The sequence below is a fragment of the Melospiza melodia genome, chromosome 22 (assembly GCF_035770615.1).
Source record: "Melospiza melodia melodia isolate bMelMel2 chromosome 22, bMelMel2.pri, whole genome shotgun sequence".
NCBI lineage: Eukaryota > Metazoa > Chordata > Aves > Passeriformes > Passerellidae > Melospiza > Melospiza melodia.
The window spans coordinates 1655447-1677597 of NC_086215.1; the positions used below are offsets into that span (position 1 = coordinate 1655447).

The 22151-nt window shown below is 52.4% G+C and overlaps 1 pseudogene; it reads left to right on the top strand.

Moving 5' to 3' along the window:
• The first annotated feature begins 392 nt into the window (after positions 1-392).
• LOC134428320 (serine/threonine-protein kinase pim-1-like) lies at positions 393-21626 on the top strand (annotated as a pseudogene).
• Positions 21627-22151: the final 525 nt, after the last annotated feature.

Consider the following 22151-nt stretch of genomic DNA (forward strand, 5'->3'; position numbering starts at 1 on the left):
ATTCTGTTGACCCTGGAATCTTGGGATCTGTGTGATGTCACTTCCCACGTTACAACTGGAACTGCCACCACCCAGCAAAGAGCACAACTCAACCACTGGCCCTTGTGTCAGCCTACCGTTCGGTCCGCTCCTGCTCACCCTCATCACCGTTTTTTCCGCCCTTCTTGTCACCTGCCTGCTGCTACTCCCATCAGTCCTGAGAGCTCCCTAGTGCCTGGATTTTGGCATCCATCACTTCAGGAGGCTCACGTTTATCCTTTGTCTCATTTGTCAACTGAGGGAGCCATTCCATGGAGGTGGACACCTCCAGCTGCCTGAGTGGGCTGCAGCTCTGTGGGGATGGTGTGGGACAGGGACCCCACTCTAAGGTTTTGCCACCTCTGCAGGCTGTCATGTACAGAGAAGAAGAGATGGAGGTGGATGTCCAGACTCCTACAGTGGAGGATGTGGAAATGGAGGAAGAAGAGACTGAAGAGGAAGAGATGGAGGTGGATATGGATACGGAAGAAGAGATGGAGGTGGATGTGGATGTGGAAGAGGAAATGGAAGTGGATGTTTATGAGGAAGAGGAGGAGATGGAAGTGGAAATGGAAGAATACATTGAGGACATGGACATTGATATAAAAGATGAGGAAGAGGAGATGATTTTGGGATGAAGACCAATGCCAGCAGCAGGATAGGCACGTGATCCCCACAGGCAGAGTGCTGCCAGGCTGGAGCTAGGCTGGTCCCGTGCAGAGACATGGCACCTCGTGAACTGGAGTCTGGTGGCCACACACCGCCTGTCCTGTGCTCACTTTGGGCGACTCAAGCTCCATCCCACAGCCAGCCAGGCTCAGCTCTGGTAGCAGAGTCCTGCTTTGCCCACATGTGCCAACCTGGGGACACATGGAAGAGCCCTCTGTGCCTGACTGCAGTGACCACGGCACCTGCTTCTCTTCCAGCACTGATGAACATTCCGGACAGAGATGCCACCCTTTTGTACATATGTTCTACAGTTTTTTGTCTTTAGGAATAGGATTTAGGACTTAAGACTTTTAGAATTTTTTATCTTCTACAAATGCATTTCATATATTTTAGCTAGATAGGTTCTTATGTATATACGTTCTACGGATTGTTGTTGTTACAAATGTTCTTACATTGTTAAAGTGTTCTGTATTGTTGTTGATGTTCTTCTGTAAGAAACAATTTTTTTTTTCACACCCCCGTTGTCTTATCATTTGCATTGGGCACAGGCAACATTTGCAAAGTTGTGGTTTCCACTTGCTCCAGGTTCTCAGGGCTGGAGGTCCCTGGGGGAGCTGGCACAGCCACCCCAGGAGTGTGGGCACCTGTGCACAGAAGGGTCCCACTGACAGAGGTCACCCCCTCCCTGCAGTTTCTCTGGACACACCTGGTAGCTGCAGGGGCAAATCCCAGCATGCCCTGTCCCATGGGATCCCATGTTGGAGCAGGGCTGATCCTGCCTGCTCCTGCAGAGCCTCAGCCATGGCTCTGCCTTTGGGAGCCCCAGGGCTAAGGAGGGTGCGCTGGGCTGTGGGGAACCCCTGTTCCTGAGCACCCTGAGGGGCTGGACCAGCCTGGAGGGAGCCCCAGCCCTACATGGACTAAGATTTCCCTTGGAAACCCCGTCTGTGCCCAGACTCTGGTACAAGCACAACAGGAATCGATCCTCCTAGTTAAAGGTGTTAATTGGCACAAATTTATCCCTTGGACTTTCTAGTACAGTAAATGTCAGCACTTGTAATCCCTGTTCTGCACTCCCTGGTCAGGCACCAAAACATCTGAACCTGACAGAATATCTTTAACTAGCACCAACCTGCAGAGAGCTATGGGGGAGGACCTACCCCCAACAGCCAGAGAAACACTTGACATTGATAGTCTGGGGCCGAGCTGAAACTAAAGGATTTTAATGCCAAGACAGAAGATTTTTTTATTGAACGATAATGAAAGCTTTTGGTTTCCTCATCTGCCACAGATGTGTATTGCCATGGTTTGCTTCTGGGTTATGACTGATTTTTATTAATCTGTTCAGAACTCTGCTGCTGTTCCTGGCTAAGGTGCAGAGATGATAATTCAGAGCCACATGAGCTCAGCACAGCTTGTGCAACACACAGTTTCCACACCAGACATTCAGGCCAGGCAAACTGATTCTTTTTCATCTCTGTGCAAAGATGAGTGTTAGGACATCACTGATGTACCACACACTTGTCAGAGCTGTCCCTTTCATCCAGCTCCCCCCAGTCACTTCACAGACTTCACTCCAATCAGTTTTTCTCTGATAGAGTTCAGCGGCACATGGGATTTAATCCTGGTTTTTCTTCATCTTCTCCTGAGCTGTCTCCAGACACAGTGTGTGGGCACTGTCTGACAGCAGCAGCATTAACGTGTCACCTCCCTGACACTGAGGTTCATGTCACAACTTTTCACCAAAAACAGCAAATAAATGATTCCCACTGTGTCCCACACAGCTCCATGGGGAGTTTGTGTGGCTGCAGTTCCAGCACCAGCCCTGGTGCACAGGAATTTCAGGAGGAGATACAGAAGGAATTAGCCATTCACAGAGAAAAACATCACTTTGCATGGCCCAGATCCCCACAACACTGCAGACTCTGGTGACCCAGACTCTGCATTTACACTTTGGCCTCTGTGCCTTCCTTTTCTTCTCACTAAACTCCTCCCAGTTTCCCTCATGCTCAGGTTCCCAAGATAATTAAAAGCAGCATTAGGAGCAGAGATAGATGACGGGAACTGTCCCAAGGCTTGATAAAATTTATCTTTTCAGAGAATTCCAGCCAAGGAGAGAGGAAAAGCCTGCGTGAAAGAGGTGTGAGATCAATGCAGTAATCAAATTTAGGTATAATGAGAGAAGCTGAAGAGGTTTTCAATGTTCAGAACAAGATTAGCAGCTCCAGGCACAGGAGGGATGGGACAATTTCCCTGCTGTAACAACTCTGTGATGCAAATTGCATCTCAAACCATTCTCCCCGGCTCTGGGACCTGTTCAGCCACAAACGTGGTGCTGAATTTTTTAAAGCAAAGTGGAAGCCGGTCAGGGAGGTGGTTTGCAAATAAAAACCACAGAGGACAGCTGGGAAGCACCAGCTGGAGCAGAGAGGGGCAGAGCCTGGCCCTGAGATGCAGCACAGCCTGAAACTCTAACAAATTAAAGAATTTACCACTTGGGTTTTTTTTCCCCAGGAGCTACAGAAGCTGCTTTATGGCATCCCTACCTCCTTCACACCGCATCAGCCTGCAGGAGAGCCCAAGGATTAAGATTACAGCCCCTTCAGCTGCCGCTTCCATCTCCTGACTCAAATCTCACCAAAATTTGTCACCACTGGGCCTTCCTAAAGCCTCAGATTCACTCGGTCTGTGCAGGATTTCAGTTCTAAGGAGCATGAAGGAAGATAAAGGCACTTGCAGACACCAGAGAAGCAATTGCTGCCTGAGGTGCATTTCACTGCCCAGGTTAGTGCCTCTAAAACCATCAAAATCAGCCCCTTTGACAGCACCAAGCCAACAGCAGGAAATCAGGGCCTGCACATGGTTGGAAATGCCATTTTTTAATATTCCTCTCTCCGTCTCTCATTTCATGGTGCCATTGCAGGAGTTATTCCCATCACTTGGCAATCAGCTTCAGATGGATTTTTAGTGCTGAGCAAATAACAGGCAATTTTACTTTGTTTCCAATGAATGAAATTTCATCTAAATCAGACAAACTCTGTGTTCTGAGGCTGGCCAGGCACTAACCACTGCCAGGTCCCCAGGCTGGATGTCAAACTGCTCTAATATTGAAAAGTTAAATTTATTTGGCTTTGTGTACAAGATTATTCTCTCTCAAAAGAATTGGAATCCATATAATTGCATTTCCAAGCACTAAACTCAGACCAGCCACAAAGAGCACAAGAGACAAGAAAAGAAATAGAGATTTCTAAGGAGATAGAAATTGAATGCTGAGTTTTTTCCCATTATAGAAAGTTTCATAAATTATCACCTGCCAGGTCCTTGCCTTCACTTGTGTGGCCACCACTGAATACACTCACCGATAATGTGAAAATGTTTGTCCTACTGAAAAGTGGGACTAGAAGTAGAAAAAGGCTCAGATATCTGAATTAAAAGACAACATAATGAAAAGAGCTGCCTTATAATAGCAAGATATGATGGACAGCAGGAATGGCTGAAGCCAGCAGAGATAAGTCCATGAACTATTCATGCTACAAAGATTTCTGACAAAACCCCCAATAACCCAAATACAACGTTTTGTCTGGCAGAGCTGACAGGAACCCTGTGCATTTAATTCAGTCATTGGCAGCAAATAGAGATCAGCTTGAAGCTCCTTTGGTCCACTACTACTTATTTTTTTCACCCAGAAAATGGAATTACATCTACTCTTTGGGGAGAAATTACTGCTTTGAGTACTTCAATGCAAAGAGTTTCTTCCCATACCCACTCATAATCAGTCACCAAGAGAAATATTTTCTAAAAAGATCTCTTCAAAATTTTGGAGTGACTTTCAACATAAATAACTGGGTTATTTTGCTCAGAATGATAAGGGAATTGAATTGGGCTCCCTCACCTTAAAAAGAAATGTTTCTTCCTGGTTCTTCACAAAGAGGAACAAAACACTTTGTTGCAGCAGACTGAAGGGAAGAAGAGGTTTCTTTCCCCCTGAGCTGCACAATAGGAGACAATTTTGTTGCCAAGAGGCAACAAAACCCAGCCGATTTCCAGTTCTTTTAGTGTAAGGGAAAAGCTCTGAGGATCACAGCTGTGGGAGACACAGAGTGGCAGGAGAAGGGGATCTGCTGGGGGGTTTTGGGGTGGGGGACAGATTAAAGAAATACTCAAGCGAAACCTGTGAGAGGTCAAGACTCCATCCCTCAGAGGAGAAACTCGATTTGACCCAAATGCCATTCAAATCCAACCAACATTGAGGCATTTCCCCAAGCTCCGCTGAGCCATCAGGTACAACCCAAATCCCTCTGTGGGACCAGGGCAGCAGATCCCAGGCATGGGACAGGGATGCTCCCCTGGGAAGTCACCTCCATTGCCCATGGGACTCACAAAATCTGCTTCTAAAGACCCCAACATCCAAAAAACTCCGCATTAAAAGCCTTTAATTTGGGGTTTCACTTCTCCACCTGTCTGCTGTCACTAGGCAGCTGCTCCTCTTCAACACCCTTCTGATGAGTATAAATTTTCTCCTGATTCCCAGCCTAAATGGGAAGTTATTTCCATTTATTCTTCTGCAAGTACTGGGAGCTTGTACCTGCTTTGCTCTTTCTATCCTGGTGTGCACATAAAATGCCAAAGGCAAGAGCATTTCCTTGTTTAAATCATGTCATTTGTCCTTATTATTTCCTTCCCATATAATTGCATGGATTTGGTGCTGGCTCAACACTCAGAATATTGACAGCACAAAGTCCAGTTCTTACACTGACCTCTCCAAGTTTTGGACCAAGCCTGCAAAGAAGGAAATACAGCAAAGAAATTCCAAACAGGGGCCCTAATAAAGGTAATAAAATACCACCTGTGTTTGCTGCAGGGAAGAATAGTGCTGCTTATTAAATCATTACAAACAATTAAAGCAGCAGAGGGGAGGAAGAAAGCGCTATCATTTCCATCTCCCCAGCCCTCTGCCACTGGCAGGAATTTCATAAAGCACAAATCTCCCAGCAGAAATCCCTCAGCAATTGATTTGCTGCTCGTGGAACACAGCAGGCACACACTCTGGTTTTCCTGACCAGAAAAGGAGAATTCGCCTCGATGTTTTTCCCTCGATGTTTTGTGATGTCAAATCCCCCTCCCTGCCGTGAACTGACATGTTTCTGTATGGTGACAGACCTCTGGAGAGGCACAGAGAGCTTTGTGTCAGTGTAAGGGATCCCCACAAGGGCAGATCCCTAATTCAGGCTCCATCTCTGCTTACATGTAGTTCCTAGCAGAAAATTCATTGCATTTCCCCAGAACAGGTAATTTCAAGCACAGAGCTGTTCTGCCTTCCACAAAAGCAGCGTGCCAGGGATTGCTTTGGAGACCAGCATCAGGAAACATAGCAACACCTAACAGCCAGGACCATCCAAACCCACTTATCAGCTCACCCCCACATCTCCTGGACTCACTTGAATGCCCAGGAGGGTCTGAAGAGCCAACTGTTTTCTAAGAAATGGTTGTGCAATCAAAAGGTAAATGGCAGGGACAACCAGCCCCACACAGGTGCCCCAAGCAGGAGAAAGAGCAGGAGGGATCCATCCCTTACTGACAGAGGTGCAGCTCAAAGTGATACTCTCTCACTGTTTAGGTTGTTTTTGTTACTTTTACATTAAAAACACATCCTCTCAGGAGACAGTCTCATTTAAATCTTCTACCTCTTTAGCTTTGTACACTCAGCCCATTACATTGAAAGATTTTACCTTAATTTCTTCTCCAGGAAAGAAGTAATTGATCTTTTATTTGTGGCACTTTAAATTGGCATGTTGACTACAAAAATCCACTGCTCATCACATCAAAAGTTGATCCAATAGTGCCAATTACTCCAGTAATGGAGATCTTTAGAGGGATGGGTGGAAAGGAACAGGATCAAAATGGATGGGTCTTCTCAGAGGAAGAAGCAGAATCCTGGGAAGACAGCACAGCTTTAAATTAGGATATCTGCTGTGCATGGCAAGACAAAACACAGCCCATTCCTCATCCTGGCTCTGGATGTGATTCAACCCACTCATCCCCAGCTCTGGAGGTGTGGTGGAGTCTGATCCTCACTCCCCTGGCAAATGACAGAGCTGAGCTGATCTCAGCCTGGAATCCCTGAGGGTTGACAGCAAGGACTCCTACCAGATGTAACTCGTGTTTGCAACAAGCACAGCATCCACTGGCAGGGAATGATTTGCTCTTCATCCTTCCCACTCTCCAGGTATTTCTCTAGGAAAATCCTCTCTCTAGTGGGGACAAAGCAGTAGATATGGAAGGTTCTGTGTGCCCCAAAAAGCCACCAGCCTGTTCACCCCACAGCTCTGCCACTCACAGCCACCAGCTCTGCACAGAGCAGGCAGCAAACTGGTGACTACTGGCACTGCCTGTGGTCTGAACTGGGAACTGTGGATCACCATCAAGCTGCAAGTGTTTTCTAGTGGGAAGCATTTTACCCAGTTCCATACAGATTCTGGTTCTGGGTCAGTGCCACAGCAGCTGTGGGGAGTGTTTAGGTCAACAGGATCTCCCCAGGCTGCAGCTGGAGCCTGGGGCCTCCTTCCAAACTACAGCACAGTAAAAAAGATATACTAAGGTCACAATGAAAAATCCTCTGCTGAGCCTCCTTTAGTGTCTCTCAACTCCTAATTCTGATTGAAAAATGCTATTTAGGAAGATCAGACTGATCAAAATCAGGACACCTTTGTGGATTTTTGTAAAAATGTGTTTTGAAGCTTTAAGATGAGGGATTTTCACTGAAGTCGTTAATCCTCTTACAAGTTTTTCAGCATCCTGTTGTTTTGACTTTCCACTCTTATCTCCTGCCAACTTTTACCTGCCCAGAGCCAATTGTTTTGCTGACAGCTGCCATGCCCATGTTCCATTTTCTGAGCATCACCTGCATGAAGCCTCAGGGGCTCACTAAGGAAAACTCACTCCTTCATATTCTTTGCAGAACCAGGAAAGATCTTGCTTGGAAGATCTCTTGCCCAATAGAAAGAAGAGTTTTTTATTCAAACCTACTCTATGTGCCATCACTGATGTATTTTTGACTCAGAGAAATCTGTTTATTTTCTGTTCTTAAATCAGGAGTGAGCAGCTCCATGAGCAGTACCACAGCAGAGGAAACACAAACAGGCTGTTACTCAAACACCATCTCTGAAGGGATTGTGCTCTGCTTTTCAGATGAGATTAAGAGCCCAATTACAGTAGAGAAAAAGGCTTTCATTAAATCACACATAGAACATAATAAGGACAAATTACAAAGCTCTTCAGAAGCAAATCTGTGTCAGACTGCTGGGTAAGGAGGCCCTTTAGGGGAGGCCTTCAGAGGTTTCTCCTGCCCTTCTGAAGAAATGAGTCCTGCACACCTCATCTCACCATGTTTTTGAGGAAAGCTCACAACCAGAATCCTATGGGGCATGCAGTGTGCAAATCCCATGGACAGAAATATCCACTGGCCTCTGGATTTGCAGATGTGAACCTGGAGGTGAGGAACTGGATGCTTTTCTATCCCCAGAAACCCAAGGCACTGCATGGCAGAGCTCAAAGTGGCCAGCAAAGGGTTACCCAGAATCCTGCACCTGGGAAAGGGGAAGTCCAGGTTCAGTCACAGAGTTGTCAACACTTGAAACACTTGATTTTGGTCCCTTGTTATTTTGCTCTCCTGGAATGTATTATGGTTAATTAAAAGCAGTTAGCTAATTGGATGGTAAGCAGGTGCTGGTTAAAAAAAACCAAACCACTGTTCCCCTTTGAAATGCCAGACAGGAGATTAATTGAAATTCCCTTTGAAAAGATATCCCCAAACCTCCTAATCTGTTGATGAAAACAGTCAAGGAAAAGTCAAAGAGAAAAGAACAAACAATGTTTTTCAGGAGGCTTCACAACTCAGGCAACTGCACACCCCATCAAGCATTAGGATTGAGGAGTTTCATTGCCACACCAGGAAACCTTTCAAAGTCTCAAAATCTTTCACTGAACAGCAGTGCCAGAATGCCCCAAAGCTGAATAACAATCCCATGAAGGCATAATATTTCCACCAAGACCAGGATGAGATGAGTAGGAGAGGATGACTGGGGCTCTTCAAAAGCCAGACCTCAGAGCTGAGACAGGATTTAATCCCAATATCCCTCTGGTTATCCAGAAAAGGATCAAGACATGTGAGGGAGCTCAGAAAGCCAGAGTTCTCAAAAAAGCAGCATGTACAGAAGGAAGAAGAGAAAATACAGCTGGATACTTCCTAATGCTCTTCTTTGGACTGACCTGGTGCAGTGAGTCACAGAAAACTTGCTCTAAACATGAGTGGCAGAACTAAAAATGCTCACTGGCAAGTGTGGAGAAATGGCTACATGACAGAGGTCACATAGACATTCGCTTGTTAGCCGACCAGGAGCTGGGAAAGTACCAAACACAGCTAGTTTGAGTTTTTGCACCTGCAAGATAGCGTGCCCTTAGGCCTAGCTGGGTATGATAACAAGTGGACAGAGAGACGTGGGAAATAGAGAATGTAGGCCCAAAAGAATGAGGAAGAGTTGATGGTATAGTTTAACCAATAGATCGCTTGGCTTACAGAATATTCATAAGCTTATTATTTGCTCTATAAGTGTTTGATGCTCTCTTCAATAAACGGAACTTGCTTATCCCTCATATTGAGTGTCCAAGTCTCCCCTCACCGACAAATGGCTCATCCCCGACAAAGGCCTCATTCTGCAACAAATGGCTGCCCGAACAGGGACCTAAAGGAAGTTTGAACTTGAGAGCCATTCTGCAACAGCTTGGAGCGTGGGAAGAGCTTCAGACGGAGCTCCGACCTGATCAGCCACCAGATGATCCACACCGGGTAATGGCCCTACAAGTGTGAGGAATGTGGGCAGGGCTTCAGCTGCAGCTCTGCCCTTGTCACCCACCAATGCATCCACACTGGGGAGAGGCCTTATGAGTGTCCCCAGTGTCAGAAGAGGTTACAGACCAGCTCCGATCTCCTCCTGCACCAGCGCATTCACACAGAGGAGAAGCTCTTCTGCTGTCCTGACTGTGGGAAGGGCTTCAAGCACAACTTGACCCTCATCAGGCACCGGCGCATCCACATCAGGGGGAGGTCCTACGAGTGTCCCCAGTGTGGGAAGAGCTTCTCACAGTGCTCGTTCTTTACCTGACACCAAAAGAGTCATCGTAAGGGTAAGGGCAGCCCTTTGAGTGCCCCAACTGCAGGAGGAGCTTCATGCACTGCTCCAGCTTCATCCCCCATGGCAGGACCCACGCTGGTCAGAGCTCTGGCGATCCACATTTCCTGTGATCCATGTTGAGAAGACACTGGGCTGGTTATTCTTTTGTTTTGGCCCTAATTTTTGGATTCATCTTCATCCCTTTAAAACAGAGAAAATTGGGGTAAAAGTCAATAAATTCATCAAGGGCATCTAAAACCTCACTTTTTACTTGTGTTTCAGGGGAATCTGGGATTCAGGGAGATAAGTGGGAGAATTTGGGGGTTTTGGGGTTATTTGGTGTACTTGTTTCCCTTTCTTGGCACTGAAAGAGACAAGAGGATTCAATCTGTCATCTTAATGCCACTGAAAACTACTCAATCCCACCCCAAAATTCCTCGATTCCACAGCTCTTTGGTGTGTAATGGGGTTGGAAGGGGATTGAGCAAAGTCAGCTTCAAATCAGGAGGGTTGAGATGGGCATTAGGCAGGGCAGGATGGGTGGGATGGAGTTTGGGAGGTGGAAAATGGGGGAAATATGGCTTGGGAAGGTGGCCATGATGTCCAGAGGGGTGGGATGTGTTGAGGTTGGGAATGGGGAGGTGGGTTGGGGTCTGGAATGAGACAGCCAAAGTTTGGGGATGATGAAGGGAGGGGGAGGCCATTACTGAGTGAATTTTTTAATAATATACATTCCTGAAGAGATTTTGAGGTATCTCACATTTCTGAGGCTGTTTTGGGGCACTCCCCAGCTCTTGGGGGTTTCCTGAGAGCAGCTCCATGGAGCCCCATTGCCAGGGGTGGTTGCCTTGGGCATGATCTCAGAACTGTATCCAGAGTCCGTTGCCTTGGTGCTGGAGAGCAGAGAAATGATGAACGGCCCCAGACATCTCCAGTGTGTGTTTGGGGCAGGGAGAGTTCTGCATAGGTGGGGTGGTCACTGCCCCACCCCAGCCACTGCAGCCCCAAAGTGGCTGCCAAGCCCCTGGCACCCCGAAAACCCCACCTGAGTGAGGGACCCGAGCAGGCCAGGCTGTGACACAGGTGTGACACTGAAACGTCCCATGGCTCCAGAGCTCACAGCAGCTGAGATCCAAGACTGACTGTGGATCTCTCTCTCCCTCTCTCTCTTCTCCTGACTTCTTCTTCTCAAAATCTGCATAACTTGAAGTTGGACAGGTTAGAGTTTGCGAAGTCAGTGCTTTGTCAAGTGATTTACTGTAATTCAATGCTGTTTAAGATTTCCCAAGTACCTCATTCTCTTAAGTTTGCAACTAAAAGTTTGTTCTCCACCCTCCTGAGCAGTTTGTTGTTTTCTCCCCCTGGCCATCTGTCCTGCAGGCTGTGCCCCCTGTGTGTGCTGCTCCTCTGCACTGGCCGGCTGAGCTCGCCCATCTCTCTGTGCCCCAGCATTTCTCACCCAGTGTTTCTGTGCCCTCCCTGGGCTCCCTGCACCCAGCGCTGCCGGCTCCTGGCACACAGAGCCAGGGCAGGAGCCCACCCTGCCAAGGGGCTCTGGAGCAGGGCGGGGGCTGCGATGGCTTCTGAGCTCAGCAGGTGCTCCTGGCATGGTTCCGTTGAGACCGAGCACAGCAACGCTGCTGAGCATTGTCCCTGCTGAGGGTCACACACTGCCAGGGCACATTCCCTGCCTGCAGGATTGCTGAGCATTGTCCCTGCTGAGGGTCACACACTGCCAGGGCACATTCCTGGCCTGCAGGATTGCTGAGCATTGTCCCTGCTGAGGGTCACACACTGCCCGGGCACATTCCCTGCCTGCAGGATTGCTGAGCATTGTCCCTGCTGAGGGTCACACACTGCCCGGGCACATTCCCTGCCTGCAGGATTGCTGAGCATTGTCCCTGCTGAGGGTCACACACTGCCGGGGCACATTCCCTGCCTGCAGGATTGCTGAGCATTGTCCCTGCTGAGGGTCACACACTGCTGGGGCACATTCCTTGCCTGCAGGATTCCAAGCGCTGCACTTGTGTCTCCAGCGTTGCTTTCCAACAAAAACAGGGGAATGCAAACTGTGCAGCTCATGGTATTTTAGAGTGTCTAAAACTTGCTAAGTCATTGATCTTAGAGGTGAGATGCATTTGGAATTAATGGCATGGAGAAGTAGTGTAAGATGGAAAAGGGGAGCACAGAAATAAATTGAGGAAAACATTTCACATTATTTCTTTCCATTTTCATTTCACTTCTAGAAAGCTGATTCAGTTTCCCAGGAATCTTCTCTGTAATCCTGTCTGCTCTTTTCAAAAACATTTCCTGGAGAATGAGGTCGAGCTCCTGTCACAAGATGTGCCACCAACTGCGGCTTCTCTTGGCTTTCCACACTGTGCCTGCAGCAGAACTCTTGCAGCAAAGCAGGACAAAGGTTTGGAGAACTTGACAACTTGTCCTTTCTTTTGCTGGTGAACTGGGGAGTTGTGCCATTGGTGAGGTTTTCATTGTTACTGTTCCAGGCTAAGAAAACAGGAGGTGGTACCAGGAATTGTTAGGAAATACAAGCCTGGCTGTAAACTGGGGGCAGCAGCACTGCAAAACACCTCTGGGCATCTCTGTTTCCTGCTGCTGGGAAGGAGCCATGAAGCGAGTCGAGAAGTTCTGGTTTCTGTTTCTCCTGGTGGATTTTTTAGTTTAATTCCACACTGCAGAGGCAATTTTTGTGATGGCCTCTGTCAGCTTATTCTATTTCATCAGTGCCAGCAACAGGGCTGTGTTTGACCACTGCAAATGTGGCCTGTGAGGCTTTAATTCCCCTCACCTTAGAGCTTGAGGTTTGTTAGCATTCCAGTATCTGTTGATCTTTATGCCTGCGACAAAAATACTGACTTCACTGTCAGGAAAGCACCGTGGGTAGCACCAACTGAAAGCGGCACTTGCAGTTTCATGGATAAAATTCAGGTGGCAAGCAGAAGAGGGCCAAGAGCAGCCATGATCCCCAATTCCCAAGGCAAAGGCACCAGCAGCCTCCTGCTGCCACCTCAGGGTGAGTAAAACAGTGCTGTAAACAGCTCTGGAACCCAATCCTTTCTTCCTCTGAGGTCTGGCTCGGGGCAGCACAGTCGGGCCCTGAGCAGTCAGGGCTGTGTGTGGGTGCTGGCTGCTCTGCTCCAGAATTGAGCTGGAAAAAGCCCTTGGGAGCCGAGGAGCAGGCGGGAAGGGGCCGGCCCTGCTGCTGCTCCTGGCCGGGAGCCCCGGCTGGGCCGGGCCGGGCCGGCGCCCCCTGCGCGGCGGCTGCTGCTGCTGCCAGAGCCGGGCGGGACTTGGGGACAGGGAACGGACACGGGGGGACAGCAAAGGCCTGGCGGCTGCAGGGATGGTGGCGCTGGGGCCAGCACCAGCACAGAGCTTCAGCCCGCAGTTAAACCCGAGGAAAACGCTGGGGAAAGGCTCCATTTCAGCCTTTTTTTTACTTGTCGCTGTAATGAAGGGACTGAAATGAAAGGAAAACAAGCAGGGCCCGACTCCTCCTTCTCTGGGAGGCGCCCCGCGTCTGGGGCTGTGAGGGGGCGTGAGGGGCCGTGAGGGGCTGTGAGGTGTCACTCTTGAGTCGAGAATGAGACAGGAACAGGCGGGAGGCAGTTTGTAGAGAGAGTGAAAGAAGGTTTTATTCAAGAGAACCTTGTGGTTTTTATAGCGTGAGATGATTTATTCTATTTGATTGGCTGGTTAACAAAAATATATTACACTGTCCTTGAGAAGAACAGAAAGACAAAGTAGAAGAATACCACCTGCAGATTGTTTATACTTAACAAGTTATCACATCCCTACAACACCCTAAAAATTCTCACATGCTGCTGTGAGAAACACTTGCTGTTTCTCTCTCTCTCTTCCAGAGCATCTACAGTGAGGGGCTGTGAGGGGTCTTGGGGAACTGTGAGGGAGCCATGAGCTGTGGGAGGCTGTGAGGGGCCATGAGGGGCTATGAGGAGCTGTGAGGGGCCATGGGGAACTGTGAGGGAGTCATGAGGGGCTGTGAAGGGCCATGAGGGGCTGCAAGGAGCTGAGAGGGTCTGTAAGAGTCTGTGAGGGGCCATGGGGAACTGTGAGTGAGCCATGAGGGGCTGTGAGGGGCCATGGGGAGCTGTGAGGGAGCCATGAGGGGCTGCAAGGAGCTGAGAGGGTCTGTAAGAGTCTGTGAGGGGCCATGGGAAGCTGTGAGGGAGCCATGAGGGGCTGTGAGGGGCCATGGGGAGCTGTGAGGGAGCCATGAGGGGCTGTGAGGGGCCATGGGGAGCTGTGAGGGAGCCATGAGGGGCTGTGGGAGGCCAGGCTCCTCATGGAACCAAGGGTCCATTGTGACACTGCGGAACCAAGGAGATCATTGTTGACAGTACAGAACCTCATGGAACCAAGGGGCCATTGTGGCATAGCAAGGCCTTGTGGAACCAAAGGGACCATGGTGACACTATAGAACCTCATGGTACCACAGGTCCATTGTTACACAGCAGCCACAGCAGGGCCCCAGAACCAAGGAGATCATTGTGACACTACACAACCTCATGGAATCAAGGCGTCCATGTTACACCAATGAACCTCATGGAGCAAAGGGTTCATTGTGACACTGTGGAACCAAGGAGACTGTTGTTGGCAGTACGAAAGCTCATGGAACCAAAAGTCCATTGTGACATTGTGGGGCCTCATTGAACCATGGAAACCATTAGGACACTTCAGGACCACTGGAACCAAGGGGCCATTGTGACACTGCAGGGCCTTGTATAACCAAGGGGTCCTTGTAGCACAGCAGGGCCTCATGGACTCAAGGGGATTAAAGTGACACTGTGGGGCTCCATAAAGGGCTGTGGAGCTCCATAAGGGGATGTGGGGGCTCCATGAGACCACAGGGCCATTCTGACAGTGGAACCAAGGATACCATTGTTACACTACAGAACAAAGGAGGCCATTGTGAACCAGGGGGGGAATCCACTGAGACTATTGTGACACTTCAAGGGCCATTGTGGAACAGCAGGACCTCATGGAAGCGATGAGACCATTGTGACATCCCAGGGCCTCATGGGAGCAGGGGGCCATTGGGACACTGTGGGTCCCCATGGAAGCAAGGGGCCAGTGTAACACATCCAGGCCTGGTGGAACCAAGGGGCCACTGTGATCCCAGGGAACCCAATAGAACCAAGGGGCCATTTGGAGACACTGTGACCTCATGGAAACAAGGGGCCATTGTGGCCTTGTACAGTCCCATGGCAAGAAGGAAACCATTTGGACACTGCAAGGCCTCATGGAAAGCAAGGGGCCATTGTGCCACTGCAGAGCCAAGGAGACCATTGTTATATCACTGGGCCTCATGGAAACAAAGATCTGTCGTGATCCTACAGGGCCTCATGGAACCAAGGGGCAATTTTGATGCTGCAGGGCCCCAAGGATCCAGGAACATGGAACAGGTCTGGGTGGCTGGGCCTCCTGGGGGCTGCTTGACTGGTCCCGCTGGCCTTGGCATGTTGAGAGTTGCTTCTTATCATCCCCTGAAACCCTGGAGTTCTGTGCATTCCTTCCTGTGGGAAAGAACTGTCCTTCTCCTCCAGGGGTTCAAGGCTGAAATTGGGATTCCTCCCCCAAATCTGATTATATCCGAGGATTATTCCCATATGAAACCTGCCAGGACAGACAGCTCTGGCTGGCCTTGGCCTCTTGGGGGCCACCCCTCATGTGCCTTCAAAACACTGGGGGCCCGTTCTTTTCTTCCCATTGAAAAAAACACTTTCAAGTCCAGCCATCCATGGCCAAAATTGAGAATCCGCCTCCAAAATTCTTTATATGGTTTTCCAATGGCACCTCCCAGACAAAAGCTGCCAGGGCTATCTAGATTCCCTTGGCTGCCCTGGTGGCCCTGGTGTTGCTGCAGGGCCTGAGTGCTCTCAGGACTGGGCACAGCCCTGGGGGTGGCAGTGCCGGGGCTGCAGCAGGGACAGGCCATGGGCACTGCTGGGGCAGTGCTGACGCCTCAGCCCAGGCCCTGGGGGCTCCAGGCTCCTTGCCCAGGCTCTCCCAAGAGCACACCCAGGCCGATGCTCAGCACAGAAAACCCCTATGAGCAGCCCAGGCTGGCCGTGGGCAGGCTGGGGGCAAACAGCATGGCTGGGGCTCTGCAAGGGCCCTGGGAGAGATGGGAAGGAGCAGCAGAGCAGGAACTGATCCACCCCCAGTGCGCTGCACAGCCCAGGGCAGCGTCCCAGAGTGTCCTGATGGAGCTGCCAACAACATCCCCCCTCTGCAGCCCTGGCCTCTCCCCCAGCTCACACAGGTGCCCCACCCTTGCAGGCACAGACACAGCAGCACTGGTTCAGGAGCCCCTGTTTGCATTGCACACAGCAGGGGGAGCACCCTCATGCTGTTGCTGTGGGGACATGAACCTGAGGGAGCACAAATGCCATCAGCCCCTGGGGCCAGCAAGGGCTGGGGGACACCAGGGAAACCACTCAGCTTTGTCCTGGCCTCTGCAGTCAGCCAGAAAGTTTGTTCCCATCAGATGGGAGTTTCCTATCCCACTGCAGACGCTGTTGCTCAGGGCCAGGGCTGCCTGGCAGCCACCCCCAAACTGCCCTGAGAAGTTCCTTGGCTTCACCTTTGCTTTCTTTACTCTTCCTGATACAAATGTCTTCCGATTGCCCACCCCAGTTCCCTCCCCTGCCAACAGCCAATTCCTTCTTGCCCTTTCCTCTCTGGCCCCACTCCCCATTGCAGTTCCTGACTTGGCACCATGGGAACGTCCCTTGGGCAGCAGGATCATCCTACAAGTGCTGCAGGAATTGTCTGCAGGCTCCTGCAGTGCCAGAGACACCCCAGGCCAGGGAGGCACATCTGGGCTGCTCTGTCTGGCTCTGGGGCTCCGTGTTCTGGGCAATGAGGAAGAGCTGCAGAGGCTCTGCAGGACTGACAGAATGGGCTTTGGGGCTGGCAGGAGAACCTGGGCTGCTGGAGCTCCTGAAGAGGAGGCCCAGGGCTCCTCCTGCAACTGCTCCAAGGGTTCTTTAAAAGAATCCCAGAATCAGCAAGGGTGGAACAGGCCATGGAGATCATCATGTCCAACCTGTGCCCTGACACTGCCTTGTCTCCCCTGAGCCTCCTCTTCTCCAGGATAAACAACCTCAGCTCCCTCCTCACAGGACTTGTGCTCCAGACCCATCCCCAGCCTTGTTGCCCTTCTCTGGACACGCTCCAGCTCCTCCATGTCCTCAACTGGGGGCACCAGAACTGCAAACAGCACTTGAGGTGTTGCCCAAGCAGTGCCGATCACAGGGGAACAATCCCTGCCCTGCTCCTGCTGGCCACACCATTCCTGAGCCAGGGCAGGAGCCACTGGCCTGCTTGGCCACCTGGGCACACTGCTGGCTCATGTCCAGCCTGCTGTCCATCACTCCCTGCAGGTCCCTTTCTGCCTGGCTGCTGTCCAGCCCCTCTGGCACCTTGTTGAGGGAGGGAAGGGAAGGGGAGGGAAGGGAAGGGAAGGGAAGGGAAGGGAAGGGAAGGGAAGGGAAGGGAAGGGAAGGGAAGGGAAGGGAAGGGAAGGGAAGGGAAGGGAAGGGAAGGGAAGGGAAGGGAAGGGAAGGGAAGGGAAGGGAAGGGAAGGGAAGGGAAGGGAAGGGAAGGGTCCAGATCCAATCCTTCCTGAAATGTGGGGTTTACTGGCACTGCCAGTGCCTTGATCAAAAAATTTCCCTATTCTGGCACAGCCCAAGTGCAGCAATTTGCTGGCACAGAAATCCAAACCCTGACAAACTTCCTGCTACTGGGTTTGGCACCTCCCACATCTTGTGTTTGCTACCCCAATACCCAGATTTGGAAATTTACTGGTGCCTGCACAGCCCAAGTCCAGTGATTTACTGGCACAGAAATCTAAAATTTTGGAAATTTCCAGGTTCTGACTCTAGCACCATCCAGATCTAGTGTTTGCTGGGACCGCCAGTGCCCAGATTTGGAAATTTCCCAGTGCCCTCACAGCCTAGGTCTAGCAATTTGGTTTTAGCTAGCTTAGGCAGTGAAGTTTCTTTGGACTGTGACTTTCCTTTTTCTTTGAACTGTTTAAACCTGCTCTGGACTGAAACCCCAGACAAACACCAGCAGCAGCTCACACCTGTGGCTCCCCCAAGCTCTGGGACACTGCATTCCAGCACCAGAGGGACTTAGAAGAGATGAAGTCAGTCAACTACAACCCAGAAAAAGGACTTTCTGAATTGGCCATCTCTTCAGCACTGTCAGAGGTTTTATTTAATATTATTCATTTTTCGTGCTTGTGAATACTTTACTTGTTAAAAAAACTGGTTTTTTTCCACTTTTCTCAAGTCTTTTCCTGAACTAGTAGGAGGAGGGGCCACTTGAACTTGCTTTCTAGACGGACCCCTTTTGGAGATTTCCTCCCAAAATTTGCCCTAAACCAGCACAAACAGTCACAATGAAAATTGCACCAGTGGCATAATTTCCTGATGGAAAATCTTGTGACCGAAGCTTGACCTTGTTCTCCATGAGAGATTCTTGGGAAGAGCAGACAGGAGAAGACTCCTGGAAAACTGAAACAGCTTTCCAGATGTGAAATAAAAGAAACAATCCAAGGTGTTTTCCTCTATTTATTTCTATGCTCCCCTTTTCTATGTTGTTGCATCCCAGTAATTCCAGATGCACCTCACCTCTAGGATCGATGACTTAGGGATTTTTAGGCACTCTAAAATACCATGAGCCACACACAGTTTTCCTTCCCCTGTTTTTACAGGAAAGCAACACTAGAGATGTAAGTGCAGTGCTCGGGTCAGGTAGGAATCCTACCCCAAGGGAAGGTGGCCCGGCAGTTTCTGACCCTCAGCAAGGACAATGCCCAGCAGCAAGCGAGGGGATCGCTGTGCCAGTGTGCAGGAGTCAGGGCTCTGCCCCTGCGCTCAGCGCTGCAAAATTCCCGTGTTTGGGCAGACGGAGGGGCTGTCCCCGGGGCGCGCGGGGCTCGAACGTGGGGCTCGTGGGGCGAGCGGGGAACGGACACGGGGACGAACGGCCCCGGTGCTTCAGTTGCAGCGGCGGCAGCGGCGGCAGCGGCAGCAGCAGCGGCAGCAGCAGCGGCGAGAGCAGCAAAACAGATAATTTAAAACACGCTTTCCCCTATTTTTCTTTCTCTTTCTCTTTGTCCCTTTATTTCTCTTTCTCTCCCTTTCCCGCTGTCGGGCACCCTTCTCTCGGGGTCCCTTGCCCGGCGTCCCTCTCCTCTCCCCGCCTCCTTCTCCCCTGCCGGGCCGGGCCATGCCCCCGGCCCGCCCCCGGCCCCGGGCGGGGCTGCCCCGAGCCCGGCCCCGGCCGTCCCGCCGCGGTCTCGCCTCCGCCTGGCTCTGGCCGTACTGGCGGTGGCGCTGCTGGGCGGGCATCAGTGCCTGGGGCGGGGGCGGCATCGCCGCCCTTCGGCTCCGCCTGGCCCGAGCCCGGCCCCGTCCCCGACGCAGGCTCCAGTCCCGACCCCGGCCCCGGCTTCTCCCGGGGCCCGCGGAGGACACACGCGGCGCGGCCGCTCCCGCCGCTTCCGCTGCGGCTTCCCCGGCCCGAGCTCCGCCGCTCGGAAGCGCGGCCTCCGGCCTCGAGCCGCCGGGGCCCGGGGCGGGTGGGGATGCCGGGCCCGGGACGGGTGAGGGGCGCTCGGGGGCCGTTGCTGGCCCCGGGCCGAGCGCTGACAGCCGCGTCCCGCCCGCAGGGATGGCGCAGGAGTCCCTGCAGGAGCGGTACCGGCTGGGATCGCTGCTGGGACGCGGCGGCTTCGGCAGCGTCTTCGCAGCCACGCGGCTCTCGGACGGCGCCCCGGTGAGCGGCGGGGCCGGCGGCGGGCGCAGGCGGAGGGGGCGGAAGAGGAGGGAGGAGGAGGAGAAGGTCGGGGAGCGGTGGGACGGGCGGCGAGCTCAGCCCGCTGCTCTCCCTCGCTCGCAGGTGGCCATCAAACGCGTGCCGCGGGATCGCATCCGGCACTGGGGCGAGCTGGTGAGTGAGCGGAGCCAGGGGCAGCAGCCGGGCCGTGCCGGGCGGCGAGGAGCCGGGGCCCGGCACGGTGGGAGCCGCCGTGAGCCCTGCGGGGAGAGCGGGCGTGGGTTGAGCGGGGCATGCAGAGCATCCCGGGCTGGCTGAGGGCTCCCGGAGCCCCGGCACGGCCTCGGCCCCACTGACGGCGTCGTGCTCCTCCCGCAGCCCGACGGCACCAGCGCACCCCTGGAGATCGTGCTGCTGGCCAAGGTGTCCTGTGGCTGTGGCGGTGTCATTCAGCTCCTGGAGTGGCTTGAGCTCCCCGACAGCTTCCTGCTGGTGCTGGAGCGTCCGGAGCGGTGCCAGGAGCTCTCGGGTTTCCTGGCGGAGCGGGGGTTCCTGCCGGAGGAGGAGGCGCGGGGGCTGTTCTGCCAGGTGCTGGAGGCCGTGCGGCACTGCACCAGCTGCGGGGTCCTGCACCGGGACATCAAGCCCGAGAATGTCCTGCTCGACCTGGCCAGCGGGCAGCTGAAACTGATCGACTTTGGCTGTGGCGCCTTCCTCCAAGACACAGCCTACACCCAATTTGCAGGTGAGCCCTCACAGGGGGTGCTCCTGGGCATCTCGTGGCCCAGCCTGGGTGCAGCACTGGGGCTTCCCCCTATTGCAGCCGGGATGGGATTGATGCTAGAGCCGAGTTGATTTGGGTGGGGTGTGAGGGCGGCCAACTCCCAGCCCTGCTGACAGCCTTCAGCACCCACTGTGCCCTGGGCTGGGGCTGGAGCTGGGGCAGCCAGCCTGACACAAACCCCCATGGGGGTAGCAGAGAGGGGGGTCTGACCCCATTCCCCGGATGGTTTGGTGTGCAGGCAAGGAAGGGCTGGACTGCTCCACTCTCCTTGTTCACCTTGGCTTATTAACATTTTTGGGGGCCATGCAGGTGGGGAGGAGAGTGGGTTTTCTCCACTACTGGGTGGGTTTTTCCTTTGTGTGTCATGGTTGGGCTTTCCCAGGGATTGTGCTGCCCTCTTCCAGTCCAGTGGCTTCTTTTCCAGCCGCGAGTTTGTGCACAAGTCCCAAGTGCTGGCGAGAGGGCAGCGCTCACCCCGTGTGCCTCTGGGGCAGTCCCCACATGCCCAGGGATGCTGGGGCCGGGCTCTGGGAGCAGCAGCAGCCCCCTGCTGAGCTGTGTCTGTGTTCCACAGGAACCCTGTCCTACAGCCCACCAGAGTGGATCCAGCACCAACGCTACCACGGCGAGGCAGCCATGATCTGGTCCCTTGGCCTCCTGCTGTGCCACCTGGTCATGGGGAAGCACCCGTTCAGGAGGGGCCAGGAGATCATCCGGGGGCGAATCTTGTTCCCACGATGGCTCTCTCGAGGTGGATCCGCATCTCTGGGCACGGGGGGAATACCAGTGCTGGGAGACAGCAGCGGGCTCATGGGCAAACCACTCTGGCAGCTTCTGAGCAGGCACATGTCCTGCTCTCCTGCTGTCCTCCAAACAGAGCATCCATGGGGAAGTTTAGGCCCAGCTCTGGTCACACCCAGCATGACCTGGGCATGGGAACAGGAGGGCAACTTCTCCAACTGACTGGTGATTTCTGGTTTCTCTCCTCAGAGTGCCAAGATGTTATTAAGAGGTGTTTGTCCATGCAACCCTCAGACAGGCCATCCTTAGAAGAGCTTTTCTGTCATCCTTGGGTGAAGGGTGTTTCCCTGCTCTAGAAGACTGAAGAAATCCACGTGCACAGTTGGATCCAGGGACCTAGCAGGTAGCAGCTCCAAGCATCTCTTGGCAATCAGTGGCAAAGCAAACCAGGCTGGTTTTGTCCTGCCTGTAGCTCTGAGCAGGGGTCAGCAGAAGGGAACATGCAGCTCTTGGGCTGGAGCTGAGCTGGAGACCCGGTGTGACAAGCACTGGTGGCCACCATCCCCCTGGTTTTGTTTGTATGGTTCATGGATGGCTGGGGCCCTAGCAGAGCCCTGACAGCCTGGTCTCACCCCAGGGAAGGAGAAGGAGCCCCTGAAGAAGCTGTTCCAAATGGGGCTGGTGCTGGAGACACCAAGGACAACCTCAAGGATGATAATTCTTCCTTGGCCTGGCCAGCTGAAGATGATGGACTTGGATTCTGGCACCTTCTTCAAAGCCAGGCTCCAGGTCCAATTTGCAGGTGAGTCTACAGGCAGGGGGTTGCTCCCAGATCTGGGCATGGCACAGCTGGGCACCAAAGGTTCCCCCTTTGCTGGGGCAGACGCAATGAATTCTTCAGTCAGCTGACCAGCTGCTTTTTGGCTCTGGGC